Source organism: Schistocerca gregaria, chromosome 4 (assembly GCF_023897955.1).
Source record: "Schistocerca gregaria isolate iqSchGreg1 chromosome 4, iqSchGreg1.2, whole genome shotgun sequence".
NCBI classification, from domain to species: Eukaryota; Metazoa; Arthropoda; class Insecta; order Orthoptera; family Acrididae; genus Schistocerca; species Schistocerca gregaria.
Genome location: NC_064923.1, coordinates 540660399 through 540685869, shown reverse-complemented (window position 1 = coordinate 540685869; position 25471 = coordinate 540660399).

The window sequence follows — 25471 nt, the reverse complement described above, 5'->3', positions numbered from 1 at the left end:
GAGTGTCTTCAGCTGGATATGGCATGCCTGAAGATACTTGTGTACTCCCATTCTTTCCGAACAGATGTCATTATCAAGACTAGTAAAGGTGTTACAACGTGTTAGCGCGTTGTCTCCTGCAGGTGAGTAATTTTTTTGTCTGGTGTTCTTAGTTGCGAATAACTGAAGTGAAAAGGAGGAACAAAGAGCAGAGAATCTATAGACGAACCTGGAACGAGTTAGTGAAGAGCAGACAGAGACTGGACAAGGAGACCAGCAGCACGACGCGCGTCACGCCTCTGGCATCCTTCGGCCTGAAGCTGCCCGTGACGAACACTCTGACGACAATGAACGCGCTCTCGAAGACGCTGGCCCTCTTCAGCCCCCAGATGCCACTCCTGAAGATGTCCATGGTGTACAGGGCTGCCGCGTAGGCCAACAGGTTGGCTCCCAGCACTTCCCAGGCCGTCCCAGAGAAGGGCAGCAGAAGATTCTTGTAAGCCGGCAGCCGCCCAGCAATAGATACCACGAAGCAGTACGAGTGGTCCCTGTAAGGGTACGTGAACTCGAAGACCGCTCTCCCATGAAAGCCGCGCACTTGTACCCAATTGATGGTGTACTCGATGCCGTTCTCCCGCAAGAAGTCGGCCAAAGCCGTTCCGGACAGATGGTTTCCAAGAAAAGCCTTCTCTTCTTTTGTTACCAGTCTGTAGCTCGCCGACCCGTTCATGTATCGAAGCAGCAGCTGGTACATCAAGTGGCTCTGACCGTCGACCTTCACGATGCCCGTGGGCGCACGCCGAGCATCCATCAGCGGAGGATTGTGGAAGACCATGGCACGTAGCGGTTGGCCATGCATGTCGTGCGCTGGCTCAAGCGCGGTAGTTGCTGCAACACCGCAGCGTACAACCACCGTGCCCAGGTGGCGAGGACCAGTGTAGGGAAGCAGTCGCATCGCGCAGACTTCTGCCCGGCTGCGATTCCAAGTCACTATTGTCATGTCATGGATGTACGCTGCCCACGTTCTCTGAAGCAGTTCCTCGGCATCTGAGGAGACATCCGCTTCTTCTTCTGGATCTAGCTGGATAACAGAATTAATCAGACATTCTTTATAATTTGAAGCCATCAGAATTAAATGTTCATGTATTCTGATGACATTTTTGTTCTAGTTCAGATAAAAAATGTAGAGGCAATGTTAAAAAGTTTTTCGATACGAAGTGTCACTTTTCCCTTGGCCACCTCAAATAATTTTTTGCCCAGAAACAACATAAAAAATGTATCAAGCAAATGCTGTCCAGCTACCACGGTTACATTATCCAACGTGGCTGCATTTCTTGTAACTACGCTCGTTATGAAGATATGAGCAGCAGTACGTCTTTTTTAAATCGCACCTTATATTATGCATTCGGTAATCCACTTTCTCTCCTCACGATCTGTTCGAAAATGTATGACAGTATACCATTCACATCAACATGACGTTTTTAAAAGATTGGCCAAAAGCAAGTAGGACTTGCGTATTGAGGGTTCCGTACAAAATTAATTATGTGTATAGGCAGTTCGTCCATTCTGGGAATCGAGAATCTAGACCATTTTTGCCTGTTATCGACACTGATACTGACAAGATATCGCTCCCAGGGATCCCAAGTTTTGCGAGAATGTTTTACATTCAGTAGTGTAAATGTGACATAAAGTCGTGCAGGAGGCAGGCGACCGTTGCTATAATAATCAGTAGTTCTCCTCTTCGTCTGACGGATCGCAATGGTAAAAGTGAAACATCAGGCAATGAATGGCATTACTGCTCATATGACGCGTTTGGAATTTACCCACTATCCGATTTCCAGAAGTGATTTCTGCACATTTCAAGTATTATGTGAAACATAAATTCGCAGAATAGTCTGCAAATGACTTTTGCCCCCTCGGCCAAGTCAGCCTGAATGCAGATTTACTGATTCTTCTAATTCCAAGCTTAAAATGGGATAAGAAATGACAGAAGAAATATTTTTTCATGAGACACAAATACAAATTAACAATCTCCGGATTTTTTTCTTCACTTCCACTGTGAAATGTTTCTTACCAGATTTCTTGATCTTAGTTCAACGGGTTTTGAGTGATTGAGTTAATCAGTATCATAATAGGTGGAATAAATGGCCCTATCTTTTGGATGCATTGACTAAGAAACTTACATTTATTACTCCACCAAAGGCCTATATAGCTTAGTATGTGACATAAATTTCAGCTTGATACGTCAACCCGTTCCCGACGAAAAAGGGTCTTAAGAAACGGACGAACAGAAAGAGAATTTTTTGTGTGATATAATTACAGATTTAAATTTTTCGGATTTTTTCAGTTGGTTGTTTTGCGAAATATTACTTCTTGCCACATTTCATGATTCTAGGCCCACGGATTGTACGCTGTAAGTTTCGATGAGTGAGTCAGTTGACTAGTATCATAATTTGTGGCATAAATGCTCATGGTTTTTGACTGCATTTACTTTGAAGCTTCAGTTTTTTACATCGCCAATGGATCGTAGGCCTTAGTATGTAATATAAATTTCAACTTGTTACGTTCATCCATTCCTGAGAAAAAGAGTTTTTAACATTCGGACAGACAGACAGACGGACGGACAACACAGCGATCTTGTAAGGGTTCCATCTTTAGTGTTTGAGCTACGGAACCCTAAAAAGTAACACAAATTTACTTCGATTCTCCTGTACTAGCACACAGTCCAGGTAGCCGAGCTAACGTTACACGCCGATTTGCCGCCGTTGATACAAACAAACGGAAGCACAAAGAAAATGCACACCGATCATTCTGCCAACAGTCCTCAGTTGAAGGTTAATGTGAGTACAGAGTACACAACGAAGACAAAGTAGAAATGTTACTCTTCTGGGGAGAGCGCAAGTTAGCAGGACAGTATTTTATTCGCAGTACAGGTACAAGTAGTACAGTATTTTAATACTTTTAAACGGTATGGTGTGAACATTAAATGTGCTGGAGTACATTGTTCTCACACAAATCTTTGTCTGAAAATGTCTGGGTGAATGACCGATGTGCGTCTTCCTTGTGTTTCCAGTCGTTTTACTGTCTGCCTCAGCAGAATTACGTTGCCACTGGTACCTGCACCGTGTACTAGAACAGGAGAATCAAAGTCAATTTTGTGTTGCGTTTTTCAACCAAGTTTTTAATAACGAAATGTTTACCGGTACGTGAAGGGTATAATCGGACACTTATTGCTGATCACATATTGGTAGCGAACAAACTTCCAAAAAGACAGTCATACCGGTTAATGTCCACCCTGCTAGCGCAACAATACTAGCTTGCCATATTTTTATTTTTTTTTATTTTGTTTCTAGACAAAGAGTTATTTAGGGTGCTCGAGATAAATGATTACCGAACACAACAGAAATACTTCAGAAACATAAGCAATTGCCCCTTGCTCAGACCATTCTCACTTTCACATCTCCACAGTAGGCTATTTCTTTCACTTCACTTGTTCTCGTGAACCAAGAATAACATGATAATATTGCTTATTCTTAAGATACTTGAATGTATAAATTTTATATTTATCAATAGAAGTAGAAAAATTGTGAGGAGTAACTTGAGTCCCACAGCATATACAAGAAAGCAACAATAACTCCCAGTGTTTCGGATTGTTATATCTTATTTCATCTGCAATTTAAATACTAGCTTGACGTTAGGGTAACCACAATGTTAAACACTGTTACTGTAAAGAAATTTTTTAAAAAAACTAACCAAAAAACCATAAAAATCGTTCAGAATTTTTTATGAAAATGAATGAAAAATCTTCAAGGGCGCACTAGGTATGTAGAGGTCCCTTTGCTAGGCAACATAATCGGTTTTGCACCATTATAGGTACATCTTCAGGTAATAATCTGTACTGAATTACAAAAAAATGTTGTTATATAATGCTGTTAATACATTACATATTAGCTAGAAAACAGTAACAGTCTTTTACTCAAAATGTTTCACCACATGAGGCTAGAGAGAATGTATTGTACAGCATTCAAGATGCAAACCGATTAGTTACGTCACTTCTCGGAAGATTGATCATTTAAAGCCTAAACTCGGAATTACACGTCGAAAGTGTCAGAACTCATGCTCCAATAAAAACCTAGGTGAACGAAAGCAAATCACTGCACTCAAAACATATTAGGCCAAAACAGTGGCAACAGACAAGGTATAGTGACACACGTCAAATCAAAGCTGTGTTGTAGTAGACTCAGTGTCTAAAATGTTGACTCCTTATTAAACGTAGTCGTAAAATACTGTCCCCCTTAAAACAGGAGTGTTTAGCACACACAAGGTCTCCCATAAACGAATGATAGATAAAGCCATAGTTCAAGTTCACGTATAGCCAAACAGTAACCGAAAATACTGTTTTTACCTACAGAAGTCAAGCGTAAGTAGGACGAAAATGGGACAGCAGTCGAAAAAAATGTTTTGGCAATTTACCAAAAAAGTGCTAATATAGGATGAAGTGGCTATGTTACTGTCAATAGCAGACTGCAAGAATCTGTCACCAGATGGCCACCTAAAACCATCATAGCTCCTTCATCACTACCTTAGCACTGTTTTACTGGCAAGTTGCCAAAAATATTTTTCTTATCAATTCTTCCCGGTTAACAAGTGTTTGCTTGCTGCCCCATTTTCGGCCTACTTACGCTCGACTACAGTCGGTAAAATCATTTCTTTCGGTTACTGTTTTTCTGTAGGTGATCTATATGAATTATGGTTTTATCCACATTAGGGAGGCCTTATATATACTAACTGCACTCCTGTTTTAACGGAGACAGAATTTTACGAGTATGTTGAGTAAGAAGTCATCATTTTCTACCCTGAGTCTAGTATAATGCAGCTCTGGTGAGTGACATTTGTCACTACAGGGTGTCCATTGTCACTGTTTTGACTTAATATGTTTTAATTATAGTGATTTACTGTTGTTCCCTAGGTATTCCACACTGGAATGTGAGTTTTGACGCATTGAACGTTCACCTTACGACGTATAATTCCGAGTTTAGCCATTCGATTATCAACTTTTCAAGATGGTACACAATTAATCGGTTTTGCAACTTGAATGTTAGGAAGTACATAATTAGTATAGGTTCTGACTCAGTTTCTGTAAGCTATCTTACTCGCTCATTTCACTCGCTCGTTCACTAAGTCACAAAAACTTTCACAGAACCTACACTAATTATCTACTATAGTCTAATTTTTCAGGTCTGACTCACTTATTTTCATTAAAAAGCGTATATTAAATAATAAATTACTTAGCAAATTAAGAAAAAATAAAGTTTTCTCTTATCACATTTACTTTTTAAAAAGTTCTCAGAAAAGCTGAACATAAGAAAATAAATTTAACTTTTGTTTGGAAAAGCTGCATGTAAGAAAGAAAATAAATTCATTCTCACAAAGAATAATGCATATTAAAATTTTACTTGCCCACTAGTTCATTGTATTTTGTTATAAAAAGTGAATGCAAGAAAATAAAAACAGTTCTTATATCTTTTATTCCTGATATAAAAAAATTTCTAATTCTTTCTCCTTGAACAGCGTTAACTCTTTTATGAGCAGTTATTTGTAAATGTTTTTTTAGATAGGGCTTAGTTACAATTTTATGACATTGATGTGTATATTTTATTTTAATGTATTTATTTTTACATTCCTAACAAATGCAACAGTAGCTATCATTTCGATATTTACCACTACAAAATTCATAAATGTGCTTTCTATTGAGACTATCACCACACTGCTTTACCTGTTTGCCACTGTCCATCCAAAAATTATAAAATTTAATAAAAAAAAATTTAATTTTCACAGATTGAGTTCGAGATCATGACATCCATTATTTCTATTTTTAAGTTTGTTCATTTTTTATATTTCATTTTAATCTGTTCTTTTTCAATGAATGAAAATGCTTGTGATTAATTAATTTAGAATATCTATCTCATAAAATAATCTTAAACTCATTATTCAGCTCATACATATTTTTCTCCATATCTAGTATTTAAATATTCATATCCAGTAACATTATATAAAACATTTACCCCTAGTAAACTTATTTTTGCGTTGCTGAGCATCTTGATTAGAGTCTCCATTTATATAGGAAAAAATTTATTGGGTCTTTCTACAATGTGTAATGTCTGTATGGTAATGTATTTATTTTACCTTCTAAAATATTTTGTCATCATGTCGACTCAATGCTTTTTTGTTCACTTCAACTGTATAGACTTCATGATTTTCACTTTTAATCATATTAATCTCCCTGTATTGCTCTGTTTTGTTAAACAAATAATCTTTATAATCTTCTAAAATTATTCAATTTTAACAATACTTTTCTTAAATCCTTTAGATTTTATCTCTGTTTTCTCATCAACTTTATAAGTATACATTTTTGCTCTTAAATCACAGAATTTTTCAATTATTTTTCCTACAACTTTCTTGTTTACTTGTGGAATTCCATAAATTTTATCTTTTGGATAACCACTTGTATCAAAATAATCGATCATGGATTTCATATCTTTATAAAAATCAGTTTTAATATTGTAAATGTAACTGACTGTATATTGATGACCCAACCCAATACTTTCTCCATATTTGGGTTTCATTATTCTATAGTAAATATCATACATCAGTTCTTTAGATAAATCAAGTACGCTGATACCAACATAGATGGTTTTATTGAACAAAATTTTTGTTTTATTTGTATGAATAGCAACAACATTTTCATTAAATATAGTTCTTCCTTTAAAGTTTGGTCAGTTCTAAGTTTACCACACTTTTTCCCACCTGAAACTAATTTTATATCTACCCTGTTTCTGATATTTTCCGTAGTGTTTTCCAAGCACTAAATTACTCATTAATTTAAAGAAACCTTTTTCAAAAACATTTTTGGCTTTAGTTCTCTTATCCATGTTTAAATCTATATAATTCTTCAACCTATCTGACTGATTGAATTTTAAGACTATATGTATTTTTGTTATTGTTGTCCCAAGAGAGAGAAAGTGTTTAATATTTCTATAGTGAACTACATAATTATGTTTTTTCGTTCAGTGTAGTAAACAACTTGCTTTCTTTAGTTCCCAGTACAATTTCATTGTCAGGAGCTAATGGTAAATCTTTATGCAAATCATGTAATTCTTTTGGTTATTCTAGATGTACTTCAAATATACATTCAATTTTAGCAGTATCTGATATTTCACTTATTTTTGTACAATCAAAATTATTTGATTCATCCCATTCAAACCCAGAATGTGGTAAATATTAACTCATAGCAGAGCCATATGAATTGTTTGCATCTCCATAAGCTAAATAATTTGATATCATTTTATCATCAAAATCTTTCACATATTATTTGTTTTGACATATCTTTAACAACACTGAGATGTATCACCTCTTATTCCTTTTTCTACCATTAAAATCACATCATAATCATGTAATAATAATTGTGGTAGTTTAGTCATTTTCAGTGTTACATTAAAAGATAAACCGGGTGCTGTAAAATACCAAGATGGATCTAAGTCATAAGCTTTAATACAAGTTTCTCTAAAATTTTCAAGTACATTACACAATAACAATACGTCAGCTTTAAGACACAGATCACAATATTCACCAAGGTTTTTTTATTATGTTTTTCCCAAACTAATTTGCAATGTTTATAATCTTCATCACTTATTTTGTAATCATTTATTTTATTATAAATTCTTGTTTTGATGGTAATTTTATCTCTTCAAGTTACTTCCAAGAACCCATGTAATCATATGGATATACACCTTTTCTGATCACTAGATTGAATAATTCTTCTGAGAAAAATTTTGTTATGTTTTTCTTATGATCCTTTTTCTGATTTTATGATAATGTGTCAAGTGAAAGAGCAATACATTAATGGTCTTGTTACAGTTAATGGTCTCATTTCTTCAGTTTCAGAATAAATACTTCCAATTTCTTCTACTTCTGCTTTTATACATTGAATAAACTTTTATGACAGATTGTTCCTCTATAAACAACAGTATCTTTATAATACCTATTAAGGTATTTTATACAATAACAGAAACCACTCAGTTCATGTTTTTAATATTTCATTCTATATGAATTTGTGTCAATAAATCTCATTTTTCAAACTTTGTCCTCTTACCGCAACTAATACATCTGTCTTCATTGTTTGTTATTAAATCTATTTCTTTTTTATCATAATGATGTTATTTCAAAAGCAGATGAGAATTGTATCCCACTAAATTTTGTAAATGAATAGATACAAAACTTGGATGTGTCGGTTTTAGATTACATAATGGATTTATAAATTTTCCAGTTAAATGATCATGATGATAAAACTTTTTGTTTTTCTGTATGAACGACATTTACATATTGTACAAATTTTATTCTTCTTCAGGAGTTAATGGTCTTGTTTCTTCAGTTCCAGCATAAATACTTCCAATTTCGTCTACTTCTTCTTTCATACATTAAATAATTTTTTATGACAGTTTCATCCCCTATAAACACCAGGATCTTTATAATATCGATTAATGTATTTTATATAATAACAAAAACCGTTCAGTTCATGTTTTTGATATTTCACTCTATATGAATTTTCTGTATTTGGTTGAAAGTTGTCCATTCTCAATAATAAACTTTAAGAATCAGCATAAATAACAAATGGAACTTTTTGAGAATGTTGATATTTTTTAAAATTTGCTTTTGAACTTTTCTCTCAGATTTATACTTTTAATGGTTTGTTAATTAAACAATTCTTTAGGTGGTTATCTATTTTTTCTTAACTAGTGAAATGGAGTAAACACATAATAGAAATAAATATTACTTCTTCTTTTTCATTAATTTGACTCAGAACAAGTTGAGATACATTTATTATATAACAATAGTGTGAATAGTTTTTATTCTTAAACAAAGGTGATTTACATGTTTATCTTTCTCACATTTCATAATTTTTAATGGATATAATTGATATTTTTCATGAAACGAATAAACAGTAATGGATACAGTAATTCTACTCTGTTTTCGGAATTTTATGTACAACTACAGGATATTCAAAATTTTCAAGTACCTGATCAAGATAGCGGTATATAATGTAGATAGATTTTAAAGCCCACAGAAAACATTTTTGATCTTTATTTTTTTCTTTAATACATGTTTTTCAATTTTTTATATTATCGATGTAAGATGATCCTCTCAATGGTACATACCTATTAATTCCTAGTTTTAAATCAATGATACTATTTAATAACCATCCTGATTCTTGTGCTTGAAAGACCAAAGCTCGTCACACCTGCCTAGAATAGTTATGTCGGTCATTGGAATGCTGTGTATAAAACAGTCAAAACAGTGGGGAAAGCTGAAATATGCCATCTGTCGCTTGTATTTTCCAGAATCTGGCTGTGGAAGTAATCCAAGGGCGTGTTGAAAAGTAATGCCTCCAAATATTATATTGTGAAATCTCTTAAAGATATTTAAGTAAAACAAACTTTACTAACATTTTACATCTTTGTTCTTCACCTCTATATATTTCTTTCTCAACACAGTCACCGTGCCGACGAAACCAATTTTAGATACCGTCAGTATAGATTGTTTGACTTTGTTGACAAAGCCACAACCCCATTTCTGCTTGCTCTGCTTTGTCACTATCAAAGTGAAGTCCTCAAAGGTGTTGTTTAGTTTTCAGAAACATACGAAAATCGGATGGGGCCAAGACGTGAACCCAAGGCGCCAGATTGTTGCAGATGTCGCAGCGTTCGTGTATGATCAAGCATTCTCATACTGAAGGAGAAGTTACTCCCTGTATGGATGAACTCTTAGAATTTGTGCTTTCACCTTTCTCAGGGTCTCTCACGCATTGACATAGTTGCTTTACGCACCGTCACGTAACACATTACAATTCGTATTCCTCTAGCGGCAGAAGGTTACAACTTGCGTCAGCTAAGCAGGAAAGTCAGCTGACTAATATGCGTAATACTAACAGTAAAATGAAATATTCGGAGGCATTACTTTTCAGCTCGTCCTCGTACATCCTTGAAATCGTCAGAGAAGCAAGCGGCTCACCACCACCAGGACTCGTGTTCTCGGGTTCTCCAGTTCCTGCAGCATTTCCCACGGAGAGGTCGGGAGCGTGGCCATTGTCTTCAAAAGCGCGCATGCGCCGCTGTGATCTACGCGTAGGGAAATCCCCAGTCCAACGGTGTCCTGGTGCAGGCGCCGCAGCAGCACCGCACTCAAATACTCGGCGCCAAGTAATCTTGAATTAGCTGCAGCGCTCTGGAACAGTTGTATAAACCTCTCTCAACCAATGCCCGGTGATGATTTTGTGCAGACTGATACTGTATAAGTAGAGTAATCAAGGTATTTTGTCATCAGGTAATGTTGTTATTGTTGTTGTCACTAGCAAAGATTCGCTAGATTGGCTCTCCATGCTAGTCTATCCAATGCAGCCCTCTTCATTTCAGCATAACTATTACACCTATATGCAGTTAAGCTTGTTCACTATACTCACGCCTCAGTAATGGAAGTCGTCCGTGAGAAAAGATCTCGTTCCTCATCACGCCATACGATCGTCCCTTCAGCAACTACTGTTCATACAACAGCTTACGTTTTTCCTCAGTTTTTTCCTTATCTTCTGACAACACAATTAATTTAAGAATTAGCGAGAGCAACTTCGTCACTGGGCGGTACATGATAATGTGTAACATCGCCTGATTGCCACCCTGAAAGTGTATGGGGCGTTCAGTTCATCCAGTAGACTGTTCAGAAGTAACTAAAAGGTCGGTTGGATCGGGACACCAGATATAGTCTTACGGGGTCTCAACATGACGCTGAGACGTTTCTAATGAAACCATGAACACTGCCACGCTTTGTGGTCAGGCACTGTTCCCTACCAACTCTTCTCTCATTGACAGCTAAATTCTGGTGATGAAATTTTTCCTACCCCTAGGAATCGACCGGCTACCTTTGGATTATGCGTAATTTTAAGTTAACTGTCTCATCCGCGAGGCCTACAGTCATAAAGTGGTAAATATTGTTATAAACGACACAAAATGCTGTAGAGCGAATAAAACTGCATCGAACCGTTGAAGTAAGGGTGTCGAATGCCAGGCTATGTAGTTGTTAAATAGCAGTCACCAAGCTTAACGGAAAATCAATTTCTATATCCGTTTTAATAAGCTATAAAAAAAAAACACCGTCCGTCTTTACTAGTCTCAAACACTTTCCAAGGCTACTTCATGTCTGGGGCGTTTAAATATTATTTAGTAACACAGACATGCATGTCGACGGACAATTAGTATGCTTCAGCATTTTAATAAGGTATAAGAAAGACCATATTGTCTTCATTAGTTTCAAATACTTTCGCAAGATTTAGGTTGTCTCTTTCACAAAAGGTTACAGCAACAAGCCACTTTTTACAGTGCTATTTATTTATTTAAACAGTGCCGCTACCGGTTTCGAACCGACAGGTTCATCTTCAGACGGCTAGTTCGCGTTTTACATTATATTTCGCCTTTTTTTCCCCCACCTGACGAAATTTCCATGCGGTCGTTGTGCCCTACAGCCAAAGCAACTTGGCGCCATTACGTTCCAGTGCTGCACTGTGACATAATGGCGCGGATTCTTCATCGTAAGTAACCGAAACATCTTCTCTTTAATAATAATAATTTGTTGCAGTTAAAAAGACGTTGTCTCACATCTTGTTTTGGTTGTAGAACACCAACAGCCCAAGGAAATTTCGTCAGTTGGGGAAACAAAAGGTAAAATCTAGTGTAACACGTGAGCTAACCGTCTGAAGATGAAACTGTCGGTTCGAAATCGATAAAGACGCTGTTTAAATAAATAAATAGCATTGTATAAAGTGAATGGTTGCTGTAATCTTCTGTGTAAGAATCAGCCTATATGTTGTATACAGCCAAGGGCTCAAAGTGTCAGTTTTTGACAAAATATCACTTCACAAGATAACTCCACATTACCAAGCTACTCGTCGTACACTATCATTTGTTTGTACAACAATAGTTGTGTCCATAAAGTAACTGCGATTAAGTTTAGTAAATGCTAATATATTGTCAATAGTTTCATTCCAGTAATTTAAGTTCATTTGAGAAACGGTTACCGAAATTAACGTAAGGTTTTACATTCAGAGTAAGGGTTACTTTTATCTACGAAAAATTACTTCTACAGACAGCAACCAAATGAAATCAATGAGTAATAGAAAAAACCTTAGTATGAGTACTTCACTGCTTCATTAGTGGAGAAGAAGACTGATACGAATGCAAAGCAGCTTCACATGGTATAACAATATTACATTAGACGTCAGTAGGGGTAAGGCTTTTAACAAAAAGAACTTGAAGTCCGATGGACAACTGGGTGTATGGATTTCAACTGAAACAAATGTCTGAAAAGTGTGGGAAGCACTAGAATGATAACGGAAAGAGCTTTACACAGAACAAATGACTACTGGTAAATATACGGAAGCTGTTTCGGGAGAGAGTAATTGAAAACTGAAATCGCGTCAACACCTAAAAGAATCACACGGTGCTCCATGAGCCACTTCCACAATTTTGACCACAGTTACCCTCAGAATAAAAAAGAACATGTGACACCTCTCGCTATACTAGTTACAGTTTGAGGAAATTGGTTCATGCATAGGAAGGAAGAGTAATGATTGGAACAAAATGGTCAGTAACTACAAAAGATGGCAAGAATAAGTTCATACCATTACTACAACGCCTAACTTCTATAAAATACCTTCAGCAACAGCTGTGAGAAGAATCGAGGTAGATTATAGAGGGTAGACGACTTGTAGAAATGAGCTTTCATAGGTAAGTGCGAAAACTTAAGAGTAATAACGACTGCAAAGTATTACATCAGTGTTATTCAAACGTCTACATGCATTATTTTCTGTAAAGTAGTGCATGACTTCCACTACTACTTTATTCATCAAAATATTTCTGTCGACTTCAGCTCATCTTTTCCTCTCAAAGTTTGTCGTAGGTGATACAGTAGCTTACAGATAGAATTCATATTTTAACGACAAAAAAGGACACCTGCAAGATATCAGCCCCAGCAATCGATTCCGCACCAAAATTTGGGCCACAATTTTGATAGTGCGTTTTTATGACCAAATGTAAGTACAGCTTTTAAACTTTCGAGCGCATCGTTTGTTTGACACTCACTCCCAAGGACGTAGCCACAATTATGTCAAATGTGGGGGCCTCCGATTTATTAAAGACGACCTTAAAAAGATTCACGTTTTTCATTTATTCTTAAAATTTCCATATAGAACGATAAACCATTTTATTCGACAATGAACTCGGAGTTTTCACCAAGAGGAGAGATAATCTTCTTACTTAGGAGTGCTGTATTTTGACAAACCAGAAAGAAGCGGTCGTGCTCCAATCTTCCTTCACCCTCCAAGGTCATTTTAAACTCTTTTTTACGTATGGATCTGAGCTGATGAAGCGATCAAGAACAGACGAGAGCGAATTTTTTAGGAAACTGTGATTATTACCGACAGCGCTTTTGGAATAAAAATATTTCTGTTCGATAGAGAAGCTAGAATTATTTTTGGTGGTGACAATGCAAAGAATCGGGAATTATTCAGCCCGAAAATGTCCCAGATTTCCTCATTTGATTATACATCTCTCACTTCTTGCAGTGTAAGAAAGATCATTTACCGCATTAAAGAATGTCCTGGCAGACAAATGCATGAGCCTAAACGAGGAGAATTTGTATTATTATTTTTTTATCATGTGGTTTCAGTGCCAGGAGTCTTCAAAGAGAGGCTCGGCTCGCCTTTGACGCATCTCTTTTCGTTGAAGCAGAGGGGCTCCCTCTTTAAGGGAATTGGAATCTTGCCTATAGCAAGGGGCCAACTGCAGCATTTGGCTACAACTGAGGGAAAAACTGGTTTTTGTACATTGTTTTAAAATAAAATAAAGTGCATCACAACAAAAGATTGAATTCTGACACTGCATGTTTTTCCTTTAATTTTGTATGTAGCTTGGGATATGGCGTAAATAGACTTTGTACGAAAGGAGGAGTGAGAGACGCGAAGCCTAGTCGACTCGGACGAATTCAAGCAGCCCTCTCCAAAAATCTTTTAGAAACAAATGAACTATAAAAATTGTTATCATCCCGTACCCGTTCCGCTCTCCCCATCGTTCCGAATCGAAAATAGTTTTCGCAACTGAGCATCGACCGAGTACCAGGTTGGGTGATATTTTGCCGTTTGGGCTATTATTAATAGAATATTCAGCAAATTAAAAAAAAATGAAAGCATCGCCATTTGGTCCATATTTGTCCATCAACGCGAGTTTGGGACGACACAGACAAATCCAAGTGTATTTTGTGCACTGATTTTAATTTAACGTTATTCGTAATGACATTTAACGTTTTGGTGCCTTGTGAAATACTGAAATATTGCATCCCCAAAATTCTACCAGCATCCAGATAATGGATCAGCGCTAACATTAAGCTGCTATAGGTACGCAATTAGACTATTATAGTAATCAGTACGTATTTTTAATTTAGCATAACACTAGCGGATCATTCAAAGTGAAGTTTTCTCTTTTTTCTGTTACAAACTTATCCACAATTAGAAACTATCACAACAACATACGGCACAAAAACAATAAACAGCAGCATTTACCTTAAATTCAGCTGCAATTAAAATCACAACTGAATAACAAAACACATCAGCTCAAACAAGGTCAGCGACGGGTCTTGGCTAAAATAGGGGTTGACGATAGCTGACAGCACTGTGGATGTATACAAGATTTAAATCTGTCGTTGGCCTTGCTGACTAGATAGTGCGTATCCCTTTTTCGTCGCATAATTGAAAATGAAAATGTCTTTCAATCTCACTATACGACAACTGAGTCGTGTGTAATTCCGTTTAAGTGGTGGGGATGTTGGGTTGGGTTTCCGGACCCCTGGAAGCCTCCGCCCTTTGGCTATGTCCTCGTCGCACCGCCCCACTGCAACCGCCTAATGCCCGACCGCGAAGTGCTTAACGGCGAAGTGAGAATGAAGTTCGTGAAATACTGTTTTCACATTGGTAACATGGTTTCTTCATTGTGTCAAAGTGTGTGGTTTCTAATTGGTGCCAGAGATCTCCTTGCTTTGAACACTTTTATGTTACGATTCACAAAAAAATGTGTAAATGAATGAAATGAATTGTTGTGTCATTAAGTAGCGTAGCACTGTTTAATTTATGACATCGTTATTGTGCGTTATGTTCTTTGGTGTTTAAAGCTGGCACTATTAAAATGAAGCAAGTTTGCAAGAGACGCATAATTCTTCGGCTACTTAGCTTTATTAATTTTGATTCTCAGGCGGTTATACCGGTTATATAGCTGCAGAATACCAATACGAGAATATTGTTAAAATAATAGTGAATGCACATGTGCGTAGGGCTTATATGTTACGCACACAAATTACTTACTTTCCTCACGTGAAATAACATGACTGTTCTCCAACAAGATTCCAGACACGTTGATAGAAGTGTCCACCTCTCACCTCCTGTTCCTTCGCCATGAGCGTCCTGCGAATAGGCGGACTCTGATCGTCACTCAGCTGTATGGTAGTTCGAGCTCAGGCATTAGGCGGCTATAGTGGGACGAAGCGAGTGATAAAACATCCCGCGCGCGCGAAGTTTAAAACTGTGCACTCAGTTCAGAAGTGTATACTATCTGAATAATGCCCAGATTTTCGTCCGGAATCGATTGCTGGAGCTATCTTGTAAGTTTGCTTTTTCTCTCCTTAAAGTATGAGGTCAAATTGATGATGTTTCCTTGTTATTTATGGAAAGAGCAAGAGCTCTTGTTGTAGCTTTGTAACATAACTAAAGCATTTTATTTTTGTGTTAGCAACAAGTGTGGAAATTGAGGGGGATGTGAGACTTAGTATGTGATAATTCAGTCAACAGTGAATGGTGAAAAATTATCATAATGTAATTAACTGAGAACATTTACAGTAATTCCTTTAGCATGCAATATCTTGCGGTAGCCAGTGAAGGTTACGTAGGTCAGTAATGTCACAGACAGTCTCACTATAGCTTTACACCATCCCACTTATGTACCCAATCTTATTACCTGCTTTATTTACAACTGAACCTAAGTGATCCATTTCATTTTACCACTTATATTTGTACAATTTGACAGAGAGTAGTAGTGCCTCATTAATTCTGTACTCAAAGTTTACTGCTTCCTTACCTTTTTCCACCTCCTACCGCCGTCGGCATAAGAAAGAAGACCGTAGTTAGTACCAGTACCGACAGAACATTCGTGGTGGTGGATACAGTCAACTGAGAACGAGTATCGCGAAACCACGGTTTTGACTCTCCGGACTTCACACTTGTCCATAAACAGTACCGTATCTCAGAGACTATTTATCCAACCCGAATGAAACAAGCGTGACACAGACGACGCATAATGCTTCATGAAACGTTTTTATTATGTATTTCAACCTCAAATCGTAAAAACTTGAACATGATACCAAATACATATAAATATCAATACAAATGTACAGAGTGTCCCAAAAAAAGAGTCAATGGTAGTGTTTAGGTAGATAGCCACAATTTCGTTTTTGCAACGTGTAGCTTGAGTCAGCCAGAACAAATATTGGTACCCAGACCTTCATGCGACTCCCAGTGTCGACAGAAAACGTCGGTTTGTTTCCCATTACACACAAATTTGATTTTATAGCGGAATCCAGGCATAAAACGACTCCCGAACTCCTACTGCTCTCTCAGAAAATTATTTTGAAGATTTAATTTAGGAACCCACTCGATGTGACAATGGTTTGCGAAAACGTACTTGAAAGTATGCTTGACTTCTTGGCAACATATAATCCTGAGCAAATAGCGAGCATAATGACGACCACAGAGCTCTTGTTGTAGCTTTGTAACATAACTAAAGCATTTTATTTTTGTGTCTTTGTACCAAAACTAAACACCGTAACATCCAAACCCAACAAAAATGAATCAAAAATACACAGTGGTGACAAAAGTCATAGGATAGTGATATGCATGTTTGCAGATGACGATAGTATCACGTACACACGTTATAAAAGGGCACTACATTGGCAGAGCTATCATTTGTACTCAGGTGATTCATGTGAAAAGGTTTCCGACTTTTTTGTTGCCCCACGACGAGACTTAACAGACTTTGAACGCGAAGTGCTAGTTGGAGCTAGACGCATCGGACATTAAGAACGTGCCGAGAATCCCACACATCAGATATTGCCTCTCACTGTGGACAACGCAGTGGCTGACGGCCTTGACGTAACGACTGAGAGCAGGGGCGTTTGATTAGAACTGTCAGTGCTAAAAGATAAGCAACACTGCGTGGAATAACCACGGAAGTCCATGTGGGACATACGACAAACGTATCAGTTACGACAGTGTGGCGAAATTTGGCATTAATGACCTATGGTAGCAGACGGCCAATGCGAGTGTCTTTGCTAAGCACGACACGCCTGCAGCGCCTCTGCTGGGTTCTTGGCCATTTCGGTAGGATCCTAGACGACTTGAGAACCGTTTCCTGGTCAGCTGATGGCAAGGTTAGAGTGTGATGGAGACCCCATGAAGCCATGGACTCAAGTTGTCAACAAGGCGCTGTGAAAACTGGTGGTGGCTCCATAATGGTGCGGGCTGACATAATCGTTACCGATGGCAGTGCCACAGACGAAATTATTGTACATTGTTTTCCGAAATCCCTCACCAGAGAAAACGAAGTAAATATTTCAGAATTCGAACCAAGATGAGCTGGAAACACGAGAAACTTAGAAGTAGATATTCTCAGACAGTATACTCGTATTGTTCCTTTTAGAGTACGCTGATACAGCAGCTCATATACTTAGCAATCATAAATAACATCTCGCTCTTCGAAAGATCCGACTGAAAAGTTTCACAAGTTATACCGACACCCAAGAAAGGAAAATCAAATAATCTGCTGAATTACAGACGCATTAACATCGATTTGCAGTATGATTTTGTATTCATATTGTATCCGAGCATTACGAATTACCTTAAACAATTTATTAACAAAGAGCCAACAAGTATTCAGTAAACATCGTTCTTGTGAAACACAAATAGCTCTTTATTTTCACGAAGTAATGAGTGCTATCAACAGGGGCTGTCAAATGGATTCCATATTTTTGGTCTTCCAGAAGCCGTTTGACACCGTTCCTCACATGTGACTTCGAATCAGATTGCTTTCTAATGGACTACAGCCTCAGTTGTGCGCCCGGATTCATGATTTCCTGCAAGAAAAATCACAGTTCGTAGTAATTGACAGAAAGTTAAGTCCCCAAGGAAGTGTTATAGGTTCCCCGCTGTTCCTGATGTACATAAGCGATTTAAGAGTCATCCCGAACAGTCCTCTTAGGTTGTTTGCAGATGATTATCATTTACCTTCTTGTAGAGTTATCAGACGATCGAAACCTATTCCAAAATGATTTACACAAGATATCTGTATGGTGCTAAAGGTGGCAATTTACACTAAATAATGAAAAGTGTGAAGTCATCCATACAAATACTAAAAGCATTCCGCTACATTTCTGTTCATGTTAAATCACACAAAGGTAAAGGTTGTAATTCAACTAAATACTTAGGGATTACAGTTACGAATAACTTAGACTGGTACGATCACATATATAGTGTTGTGAGTAAAGGTTTCCGACCAGCAAACCAAAGACTGGGACTTTTTGGTAGAACACTTAGCAAATGCAACAAGTCTATTAAAGACACTGCTTACACCACTACGTTTGCCCATTCTCTTTTGGAGTAATGCTGTGTGGTGTGGGATCAAATAGGATTGACGGAGGACATCGAAGAAGTTCAAAGAAGGGCAGCTCCTTTTGTGTTATCACGAAATTAGGCTGAGAGTGCCAAGGATATGATACGTAAACTGTGATGGCAATAATTATAACAAAGGCGTTTTTCGTTGCGGCAGGGTCTTAACATGAAATTCCAATCACCAGCTTTTTCTTCAGAGTGTAAAATTATTTTGTTGGTGTCCACCTACATAGGGAGAAATGATCATCATCATAAGAGAAACCAGTGCTCGCAAGGAAAGATTTGAGTGTTCCTTTTCTTTGCGCGCTGTTCGAGGGAGGAACGGTAGAATGGCTCTGAGCACTATGCGACTTACCTTCTGAGATCATCATTTGCATAGAACATAGAACTACTTAAACCTAACTAAGCTAAGGACATCACACACATCCATGCCCGAGGCAGGATTCTAACCTGCGACCGTAGCGGTCGCTCGCTCCAGACTGTAGCGCCTAGAACCGCACGGCCACTCTTGCCGGCGGAACGGTAGAGAAAAGTGGTTCTATGAATCCACTTTCAGGCACTTGATTGTGAATTGCAGAGTAATCATGTAGATGAAGATGAATTTTACGCTCATTCGATAGAGTGGCCCCAGATTAGTCTAATACGATATTCGTTTTATCAATTTGTACTAACAGGAAAATTAAACATGGTCAATAAAAAGCACTCCAGTAACGACTGAGCAGCCCTGTTGCATTGCTGTAGCAATGAGCGCCGGCAAGGGCACTAATTTTGCTGTTGGAGTAATGGTTGTTCATCGTGTTTTAATTTTCCTTTTAATACATATCGATACAACGAATATAGCATTAGACTAATTTGGGACTGCTCTGTCGATGCGGATTAAACTTCCGCTTCAAAAAATCATTTTGTTTGTAATAAGAAACAAGCCTAGCTTCGGTCGACGCTGGACGTCGCATGAAAGACGTGGTGAGCAGTATCTGTTGGCGCTGACTCCAGCTACACACTGCAAAAATGAAATTCGAAGTGTCTGCCGAAACATCAGAGAAAATGCGTCTGACAACTGTTAAGAGGGACATCCGGCATAATAAACAGGAAGAAAATGTTTTTCAGAAGAGATGTATGTCTTATTCGTCATTTTAGGATATAAATTGTATCCAAAAATCGAAAATATACCTGGCTCTGAGTCTGAAAGTACACCCCTGGAAATGGAAAAAGGAACACATTGACACCGGTGTGTCAGACCCACCATACTTGCTCCGGACACTGCGAGAGGGCTGTACAAGCAATGATCACACGCACGGCACAGCGGACACACCAGGAACCGCGGTGTTGGCCGTCGAATGGCGCTAGCTGCGCAGCATTTGTGCACCGTCGCCGTCAGTGTCAGCCAGTTTGCCGTGGCATACGGAGCTCCATCGCAGTCTTTAACACTGGTAGCATGCCGCGACAGCGTGGACGTGAACCGTATGTGCAGTTGACGGACTTTGAGCGAGGGCATATAGTGGGCATGCGGGAGGCCGGGTGGACGTACCGCCGAATTGATCAACACGTGGGGCGTGAGGTCTCCACAGTACATCGTTGTTGTCGCCAGTGGTCGGCGGAAGGTGCACGTGCCCGTCGACCTGGGACCGGACCGCAGCGACGCACGGTTGCACGCCAAGACCGTAGGATCCTACGCAGTGCCGTAGGGGACCGCACCGCCACTTCCCAGCAAATTAGGGACACTGTTGCTCCTGGGGTATCGGCGAGGACCATTCGCAACCGTCTCCATGAAGCTGGGCTACGGTCCCGTACACCGTTAGGCCGTCTTCAGTGCCACCCAACGTGCTCTAGAAGGTGTATCAACTACCCTGGCCAGCAAGATCTCCGGATCTGTCCCCCATTGAGCATGTTTGGGACTGGATGAAGCGTCGTCTCACGCGGTCTGCACGTCCAGCACGAATGCTGGTCCAACTGAGGCGCCAGGTGGAAATGGCATGGCAAGCCGTTCCACAGGACTACATCCAACATCTCTACGATCGTCTCCATGGGAGAATAGCAGCCTGCATTGCTGCGAAAGGTGGATATACACTGTACTAGTGCCGACATTGTGCATGCTCTGTCGCGTGTGTCTATGTGCCTGTGGTTCTGACAGTGTGATCATGTGATGTATCTGACCCCAGGAATGTGTCAATAAAGTTTCCCCTTCCTGGGACAATGAATTCACGGTGTTCTTATTTCAATTTCCAGGAGTGTATTTAGAAAGTATTGATTTTGTCAAAGTAACTCGGAAAATCTGGGTAAAGGACAAACAGAATTACAAAATTGTGCCAATATTGCTTAATCGCAGGCTGCATGAGTTTAAAAGACGCAAAGAAATATATCCAAAGTACACTTCTGACCAGAACATTTATAATGACAGCACATTCGGGCAAGTTAGGCTCCATTTGACGAGCCTGCGTCATTTATGCATAAAGATTTCTTTTCTCGTTACACTTAACAGTACAATGAAAATCGACGCAGACACACAGTGCCTCGCGGAGTGGCCCCGCGGTTTTAGGCGCCACGTAATGGATTGTGCAGCCCCCCCCCCCCCCCCCCCCTCCGGAGGTTCCAGTCCTCCCTCGGGCATGGGTGTGTGTGTTGTTCCTACCATATGTTAGTTTACGTTAGTTTAAGTAGTATGTGAGACTAGGGACCGATGACCTCATCAATTTGGTTCCTTAGGAATTCACACACGTTTGAACATTTTTAGACCTATCGGATCCTGTTGGCAATACTGCTGTAAAGGTCCAAATGCATCTTGTGCCGGGGCCGACAACCAATTGTTTAAAAAATATATTGCATTTCCAACGTACTCTATAGGAAAGACTCATGAAGTGTGCGACACCGACTACATTTCTTTTACGATTAGTGCTTTCTCATAATTGACTCGTTTATCTACGAAAAGTTACAGAATACTGACGTGTTTCCGGGGTCTCCTGCAACGCCCCAACCCGCAAAGAGGTACTGCTATGCGGGTCATCGCTCCAGCTTAGCAGGCGCACCGACTGAAGTCAGCCGAACCTCACCCGACCAGCAGGTAGCAGTCCAGTTTAAAGGACGCGTGCAAGAACAGTAGAGACTCGCATCAACACACAGACATCACTTCCACGACTTATGTAATAGATGTAGGGTCTGATTATCACTTAGTATCAGTCTGACATGATTTACAACGCTTCAAACCGGCCAGTGTGATCTTTTAATGCCGTGTCTAAATATTGTGCTGTGAGCTTATGTTCGCACAGGGAACACAGAATAAATTGAAATTCCTGTCATGACTTCTATGAATTGTAAAGAAATGAGTAGATAGTATATATTTTGTATAGGAGCTCTTATTTGCACTCTACCGCTTTCTTGTTACAAGTAAAATAAAACTGAAACTAGTGCTTATATCTACCGTTTATGGAGAGTCGTTACATATGTAACCATATCTAGCCGTGGGAGTCATTTCGATCAACACAGTGGAGTATGTTTTCTGTGGGCTTACATCTGTTGCATATTATATCTAAGTAAAAAAATGGTTCAAATGGCTCTGAGCACTATGGGACTCAACTGCTGTGGTCATCAGTCCCCTAGAACTTAAACTACTTAAACCTAACTAACCTAAGGACATCACACACATCCATGCCCGAGGCAGGATTCGAACCTGCGACCGTAGCAGTCGCACGGTTCCGGATTGCGCGCCTAGAACCGCGAGACCACCGCGGCCGGCTATCTAAGTAAAATGTTGAAGTAATACACGGATAAGGAATTAAAGCTATTCATGTAAACAGACATATGCAGTATCAGGCTGAAATGCCATACAAACTGAGTTTTTTGTGGATTTATTGAGATACTGTGAGAGGTAAATCAGCTGTTCATTTGCAGAACATCAAAGAAACGTGCAAACAACTAAATAATTCACAGTAAACAACATGAAGGTGGGGGTATAAGTAATGTACACATGCAGACACACACATGGCTGTGTTGTGTGTGTGTGTGTGTGTGTGTGTGTGTGTGTGTGTGTGTGCGCGCGCGCACGCTTTCGTGTGCGTGCATGTGTGTGCATACGTGAGTGAGGGTGTGATTGTGTGCATGTACAGCGATTGTAATGATGTAGGGTGAAAACAGAGATGATGCGTTTATAAATGTTGTCATTTTTGTCATTTAGAATGCACTCTGGTTTTTTCAAGGAAGTCTGGTTCTTTGCGTTTATATTGTGTATGCAGGATGCAGACACTTGCGTTGTTAGCATGGTATTTCGTTTCATGCAGGTGGGTAGCTATTGATGATGTGTGGTATTTCCTTCTTTTTGGTGCTGCCATGTGTTCCTTGAATCTAATCAAATGATCTACCTGTCTGGCTATTTATGAACTGGCACACTAAAAGATTCAATTTAGTATACACCCATATGGTGCAAAGGATTTCTAATGGTGCTATTATGCCCCTTCCACTCAAATTACTGAACTAATGGATCTGTTAGAAATCATATCCTTAAGCAATTACACTCCTGGAAATTGAAATAAGAACACCGTGAATTCATTGTCCCAGGAAGGGGAAACTTTATTGACACATTCCTGGGGTCAGATACATCACATGATCACACTGACAGAACCACAGGCACATAGACACAGGCAACAGAGCATGCACAATGTCGGCACTAGTACAGTGTATATCCACCTTTCGCAGCAATGCAGGCTGCTGTTCTCCCATGGAGACGATCGTAGAGATGCTGGATGTAATCCTGTGGAACGGCTTGCCATGCCATTTCCACCTGGCGCCTCAGTTGGACCAGCGTTCGTGCTGGACGTGCAGACCGCGTGAGACGACGCTTCATCCAGTCCCAAACATGCTCAATGGGGGACAGATCCAGAGATCTTGCTGGCCAGGGTAGTTGACTTACACCTTCTAGAGCACCTTGGGTGGCACGGGATACATGCGGACGTGCATTGTCCTGTTGGAACAGCATGTTCCCTTGCCGGTCTAGGGATGGTAGAACGATGGGTTCGATGACGGTTTGGATGTACCGTGCACTATTCAGTGTCCCCTCGACGATCACCAGAGGTGTACGGCCAGTGTAGGAGATCGCTCCCCACACCATGATGCCGGGTGTTGGCCCTGTGTGCCTCGCTCGTATGCAGTCCTAATTGTGGCGCTCACCTGCACGGCGCCAAACACGCATACGACCATCATTGGCACCAAGGCAGAAGCGACTCTCATCGCTGAAGACGACACGTCTCCATTCGTCCCTCCATTCACGCCTGTCGCGACACCACTGGAGGCGGGCTGCACGATGTTGGGGCGTGAGCGGAAGACGGCCTAACGGTATACGGGACCGTAGCCCAGCTTCATGGAGACGGTTGCGAATGGTCCTCACCGATACCCCAGGAGCAACAGTGTCCCTAATTTGCTGGGAAGTGGCGGTGCGGTTCCCTACGGCACTGCGTAGGATCCTACGGTCTTGGCGTGCATCCGTGCGTCGCTGCGGTCCGGTCCCAGGTCTACGGGTACGTGCACCTTCCGCCGAGCACTGGCGACAACATCGATGTACTGTGGAAACCTCACGCCCCACGTGTTGAGCAATTCGGCGGTACGTCCACCCGGCCTCCCGCATGCCCACTATATGCCCTCGCTCAAAGGCCGTCAACTGCACATAGGGTTCACGTCCACGCTGTCGCGCATGCTACCAGTGTTAAAGACTGCGATGGAGCTCCGTATGCCACGGCAAACTGGCTGACACTGACGGCGGCGGTGCACAAATGCTGCGCAGCTAGCGCCATTCGACGGCCAACACCGCGGTTCCTGGTGTGTCCCCTGTGCCGTGCGTGTGATCATTGCTTGTACAGCCCTCTCGCAGTGTCCGGAGCAAGTATGGTGGGTGTGACACACCGGTGTCAATGTGTTCTTTTTTCCATTTCCAGAAGTGTACTTCGAATTCAACAATGAACTCTACAATCAAACAGATGGCCTAGCAATGGAGTCAAATTTTCTAGGTAATTAGCCAAAATATTTATAAACAAAACAGAAGACAAAATTCTGATTTCCAACCATCACCCCCTCAAAAACATTATCGACTACTACATATATGCAGATGATACCACCATTTTAATCAGTGGCACAAAAGATGATATCAATGAATTAAACCAATAGGGCAACAGCTCCCATGAAAATATAAGGTTCACGGTTGTGCACCAAGTAGATAACAGTATAAACTTTCTAGACGTAGCAATCAGAATAATAAATAGAATTTTACTATAAATCTACTACAACACGCACTGTTATTCACAACTCCTGCTCTCACAGCCCACAAAATGGCAGCGTTCCGGTATATGGTAAACAGGGAAAATGAACTACCGCACTCTGAAGACGAACGTAAACAAGAAATTGAAATAATAATACAAACAGCCATAGCAGATGGCTACAACACTCCAGAGTAGATGCCCTGAAACTCTTTATGATGGAGAGCAAGCACAGCAGAAAACAATATATATAAAATAAGATCTAATATACTGCACCATGCCTGGGCAGTATTTTATATCAGACTGCCAAGATCTTCAAACAAAAAGGCATAAACATATCTTACACCACCAACAACAAGATTTGGGAGAAGTTACCGCATAACAGCAATACAAGAAACTCACTGCACCACATGGGTGTAAACAAAATTGAATATTTGGACTATGACAG